Here is a 6,285-nt window from a genome sequence, read left to right as displayed (position 1 = left end):
GACAGGCCGCCAATACAGAATATGAGTTTGCCGAGAGTTGGGTGTATGGCCTCCATAGGAGGAGTCATGAGAGGACAGGCCGCCAATACGGAATATGAGTTTGCAGAGAGTTGGGTGTAGGGCCTCTAGAGGAGGAGTCATGAGAGGACAGGCCGACAGTACAGAACACAAATCTGCCGAGAGTTGGGTTTATGGCCTCTAGAGGAGTCATGAGAGGACAGGCCGACAATACAGAACAGGAGTTTGCCGAGAGTTGGGTGTATGGCCTCCATAGGAGGAGTCATGAGAGGACAGGCCGACAGTACAGAACAGGAGTTTGCCGAGAGTTGGGTGTATGGCCTCTAGAGGACTCATGAGAGTACAGGCCGACAGTACAGAACACAAATCTGCTGAGAGTTGGGTGTATGGCCTCCATAGGAGGAGTCATGAGAGTACAGGCTGGCAGTACAGAATATGAGTTTGCAGAGAGTTGGGTGTATGGCCTCCATAGGAGTCATGAGAGTACAGGCCGACAGTACAGAACACGAATCTGCCGAGAGTTGGGTGTAGGGCCTCCATAGGAGGAGTCATGAGAGGACAGGCCGACAATACAGAATATGAGTTTGCCGAGAGTTGGGTGTAGGGCCTCTAGAGGAATCATGAGAGTACAGGCCGACAGTACAGAGCACGAATCTGCCGAGAGTTGGGTGTATGGCCTCTAGAGGAGTCATGGGAGGACAGGCCGCCAATACGGAATATGAGTTTGCAGAGAGTTGGGTGTAGGGCCTCTAGAGGAGGAGTCATGAGAGGACAGGCCGACAATACAGAACATGAGTTTGCCGAGAGTTGGGTGTATGGCCTCTAGAGGACTCATGAGAGTACAGGCCGACAGTACAGAACACAAATCTGCTGAGAGTTGGGTGTATGGCCTCCATAGGAGGAGTCATGAGAGTACAGGCTGGCAGTACAGAATATGAGTTTGCAGAGAGTTGGGTGTATGGCCTCCATAGGAGTCATGAGAGTACAGGCCGACAGTACAGAACAGGAATCTGCCGAGAGTTGGGTGTAGGGCCTCCATAGGAGGAGTCATGAGAGGACAGATGGGTAGTTGTTAACAGAGACTGTGCCCCTGTTTGTCTCTGTGGAGTCGTTGTGTACTGTGCCTACATGACACAGGTTTGAGTGCTGGTGTAATACCAGCTGTACGTATGGCCTTTATAGGAGTCATGAGGACAGATAAGCGGTACAGAACATGAGTTTTCCGAGAGTTGAGTGTATGGCCTCCATAGGAAGAGTAATGAGAGGACAGGCCAGCAGTACAGAATATTTTTGCCAAGAGTTGGGTGTATGGCTTTTATTGGAGGAGTCTCTAGAGGACAGGCCGGCAGTACAGAACATGAGTTTACCAAGAATTGGGTGTATGACCTTGAGGAGGATTCATGAGAGGGCAGTCAGGAGATAAAGAGCAGGAGTTTAGCAAGAGTTGGGTGTATGGCCTCTAGAGGAGGAGTCATGAGAGTACAGAACATGAGTTTGCAGAGAGTTGGGTTTATGGCCTCCATGGGATGAGTCATGAGAGGACAGACATGGTACAGAAGATGAGTTTACAGGGAGGTGTGTGTGGCCTCCATAGGAGAGTCACAGGAGCAGAGAGAAGATAGAAAGATGGTTTATTCGATGGTGTATGGTCTTCATAGGAACGATTAAGAGAGGACAGCTAGACGGTAGCAAAGTTGAGTTTGCAGGGAGGTCTTTCTTAGAAAGGGTCACAAAAGGACAGGCAGAAGATATAGAAGACAAATCTTGAAGGTAGGTCTGTGAGTATGATCTCCATAGGAAGAGTCATGGGAGGATAGAGTGACAGTACAGAAGATGAGGGTTTGCAGGGAGGTGTGTGTATGACCTCCATGGGAGGACAGATGGGAGGTACAGGAGGATAGCTTGCAGGGAGGTGTGCGTATGACCTCCATTGGAGGACAGATGGGTGGTACAGGAGGATAGCTTGCAGGGAGGTGTGCGTATGACCTCCATGGGAGGACAGATGGGAGGTACAGGAGGATAGCTTGCAGGGAGGTGTGTGTATGACCTCCATGGGAGGACAGATGGGTGGTACAGGAGGATAGCTTGCAGGGAGGTGTGTGTATGACCTCCATGGGAGGACAGATGGGTGGTACAGGAGGATAGCTTGCAGGGAGGTGTGTGTATGACCTCCATGGGAGGACAGATGGGTGGTACAGGAGGATAGCTTGCAGGGAGGTGTGTGTGTGTGGCCTCCATAGGAGGAATCATGGGTGGTCAGACAGGAAGTATGGAAGATGAGAGTTTGCAGGGAGGTGTGGGGGGGGGGGGTGTCTTTTCTTGACATCTGTGATGGGGTGTGGGACATGCAGAGTTGGGGGGTCCCGTAGCTCGGTGGTATACATGCTTATCTCTGTACATTTCATCGGTTGTCGGACTCCTCCCGGTGTAGAACTTGGCGGTGGTTGGCAGTTCCATCCACATCGTCATCCTCCTCCTGGTGGAATCTTGGCCTGGATCTCTGTTCTGTCATCTAATAATGAGAAGACCGTTGGAGGATGATTTGTGATTGGCCGCTGCTTCTCAGCACTTTTCTTTGCTTTTACAAAAATATTTATTGTGTGCAGAATAAAATACAGTGTGATGGGGGGAGGGTCAGTGTGGTTGGGGGAGGGTCAGTGTGGTTGGGGGGAGGGTCAGTGTGATGGGGGGAGGGTCAGTGTGGTTGGGGGAGGGTCAGTGTGGTTGGGGGAGGGTCAGTGTGGTTGGGGGAGGGTCAGTGTGATGGGGGGAGGGTCAGTGTGATGGGGGGAGGGTCAGTGTGATGGGGGGAGGGTCAGTGTGATGGGGGGAGGGTCAGTGTGGTCGGGGGAGGGTCAGTGTGATCGGGGGAGGGTCAGTGTGATGGGGGGAGGGTCAGTGTGGCCGGGGGAGGGTCAGTGTGATGGGGGGAGGGTCAGTGTGATGGGGGGAGGGTCAGTGTGGTCGGGGGAGGGTCAGTGTGATCGGGGGAGGGTCAGTGTGATGGGGAGGGTCAGTGTGATGGGGGGAGGGTCAGTACTATGGAGAGTTGTAATTCTGAACATTGATTACAAATGACTTATTTGGGGGAAGGCTCCAGCCAATGGAAGGTGAGGACATCAGGAAGGAGGATAGAAGAGGGTACCGGGGGTGGGGTCACATACAGCTGTTTTTTTTTGCGGGGGGGGGGGCTGGGATTTGTTCTTACTACTGTCTAGGGATTCATTGGAAAGATTTCTTCTCACTTCCTGTCCCACTGACAACAGAATCACCAGACAGGAAGTGAGGGAAAAACATGGACCTGAAAATCTGCCAGAGAGCCGAGAGCCAAGCTTCCCTGCACTCTACTAAACACGTAATCCTCCTCTCCCGGAGCACATAACCCTCCCCCCCCCCCCCCCCGAAACCCGTAATCCTCCTCTCCAATAGCACATAACCCTCCCCCCCCGAAACACATAATCCTCCTCTCCCAGAGCATATAACTCTCCCCCCGAAACACGTAATCCTCCTCTCCCAGAGCATATAACTCTCCCCCCGAAACACGTAATCCTCCTCTCCCGGAGCACATAACCCTCCCTCCTGAAACACGTAATCCTCCTCTCCCGGAGGACATAACCCTCCCTCCTGAAACATGTAATCCTCCTCTCCCGGAGCACATAACCCTCCCCCCGAAACACATAATCCTCCTCTCCAACAGCACATAACTCTCCCCCCGAAAACCCGTAATCCTCCTCTCCCAGAGCACATAACTCTCCCCCCGAAACACGTAATCCTCCTCTCCCGGAGCACATAACCCTCCCTCCCGAAACACATAATCCTCCTCTCCCGGAGCACATAACCCTCCCCCCGAAACACGTAATCCTCCTCTCCCGGAGCACATAACTCTACCCCCGAAACACGTAATCCTCCTCTCCCGGAGCACATAACCCTCCCCCCGAAACACGTAATCCTCCTCTCCCGGAGCACATAACTCTACCCCCGAAACACGTAATCCTCCTCTCCCGGAGCACATAACCCTCTCTCTCACAACACGTAATCCTCCTCTCCCAGAGCACATAACCCTCCCTCCCAAAACACGGAATCCTCCTCTCCCGGAGCACATAACCCTCCCTCCCGAAACACGTAATCCTCCTCTCTCAGAGCACATAACCCTCCCTCCTGAAACATGTAATCCTCCCTCCCGAAACACGTAATCCTCCTCTCCCGGAGCACATAACCCTCCCTCCTGAAACACGTAATCCTCCTCTCCCAGAGCACATAACCCTCCCTCCCGAAACACGTAATGCTCCTCTCCCGGAGCACATAAACCCCCCCCCCCCGAAACACGTAATCCTCCTCTCCCGGAGCACATAACCCCCCCCCGAAACACGTAATCCTCTCCTGGAGCACATAACCCCCCCCCCCCCCCCGAAATATAATCCTCCTCTCCCGGAGCACATGACTCTCCCTCCCAAAACACATAATCCTCCTCTCCCAGAGAAATTACCCCCTTCCCAAACACCGAAACCTCCCATCATATGACCCCGCTGAACACGTACCCCTCTCCGCCCGGTACCCAACCCCTGTAACTCTCTCTGCCCACAACAGAGAGATCTTCCCCAACACCCCGTCCCTCCCGAAACATGACCGTTCCAGAACAAGCGACTCTCCTTTCCTAAAGCATGTAACCCTCCTTTCCCAAACCTCCTAACCCCCTCTTCCCAGAAGATGTGACTACGCTCTTCTGGTATAAGTGACCCTTTTCTCTCTGAACTCCTCGCCCTTCCTTCTCTAACCCTCGTGGACTGGTTGGGCTGAATGCAGGTAGATGTGACGGTACGGAAGGCGTTGGGTTTGCATTGGGTCCGTTGTCTCACCTCGGAGGCTTCTCAGACTCCTCACATGAGGTTCTTTGTGGTCATGGTGAAGAGGATTGGAGTTTGAGGCTCAGAGATGGACACGATGTTATTTCTCTGCTCCCTGAATTGTGTCCTGACAGTCTACTTCTATTTGCCGTCATGCTGGGAGGGTTTGGTGGTCAGTCAGGTTTTACTTTTCAGAAAGTTTCTCAATAGAACAATGAAATGATTCCTATCCGAGGTCAGAGATCCTCGTTATGTGGCTCGTAGGACTCGGGAGATATAACGGTGTACATGGCTGAGCTCCTTTTTGCCGGCAGTTGTGTTCTTGGTGTTTCCATGTGATAAAGAGGACCTATCAAGGGGCTGAAGCTCCCTACGCTGGACCTCCTCAACTCCACCTTACCCTAGAACAGTGATGGCGAACCTTGGCACCCCAGGTGTTTTGGAACTACATTTCCCATGATGCTCAGCTACACTGCAGAGTGCATGAGCATCATGGGAAATGTAGTTCCAAAACATCTGGGGGTGCCGAGGTTCACCATCACTGGGTTAGGGGGTGATGAGTTAAGGGATGATGGGTTAGGGGGTGATGGCTTAAGGGATGATGGGTTAGGGCAGTGATGGCAAACCTTGGCACCCCTGATGTTTTGGAACTACATTTCCCATGATGCTCAAGTACACTGCAGAGTGCATGAGCATCATGGGAAATGTAGTTCCAAAACATCTGGGGTGCCGAGGTTCACCGTCACTGCCCTAGAACCATTATGATGTCTGCTTCCATCAGAGGCTTCTCAGTGGTCTTCATGTCTGGTGGTATTGAGGTCCCGGGATCGCAGCTTGGCGGTTGGGTGGTTCCTGTGGAGAACGGCGATTGTCTTCAGTGTGTTCCTGGAAGTCCTTCACCAGCGGGCCCCTACCTATGTCTCAGCTTGGTAGATGGAGGCTGCTACAGCCAATCCACACTGATATCTGCCTGATGGCCCCTCATTACCCCCTTTTCCGTATTTACCAAACAAGAGCCCCACACCAGCTGAATAGATTGCGTGACAATGACATTGAGGGGATTATGATGGGGGTCATCTGTTGGCTTCCCTGGAGAAAACCCGGGATATGAAGTCTTAGAAGCGGCAAACTGCCGTTCCTATCCCAAGGATTTCCCATGTTATGCTTTTTATTAGCTGGATGGGAAAAAAATAAATGATGTAAGAACAACGTATTCTGCCCCATGAGCATTACAGGGGGTGAGAAAACCCTTCCATAGACATTCCCTCAATGACACATCTCCGCACAATGACCCCATGCATTCCATAGAGGAGAGAAGACACCAGTCCATCCGGTGTGACATTCTCCGTTCTCACAGCTCCGTACATTCTGCTTCCCGGGGAAGACATCCGAAAGTCTTTTCTCGCAGTTAGTACCACTTCTG

Source organism: Lithobates pipiens, unplaced genomic scaffold (genome assembly GCF_037356315.1).
Source record: "Lithobates pipiens isolate NorthernLeopardFrog02 unplaced genomic scaffold, aLitPip1_a1.2 Scaffold_19, whole genome shotgun sequence".
Lineage (NCBI taxonomy): Eukaryota > Metazoa > Chordata > Amphibia > Anura > Ranidae > Lithobates > Lithobates pipiens.
The sequence above is the reverse complement of the archived record's forward strand: the minus strand, read 5'-3'. Positions refer to the sequence as shown.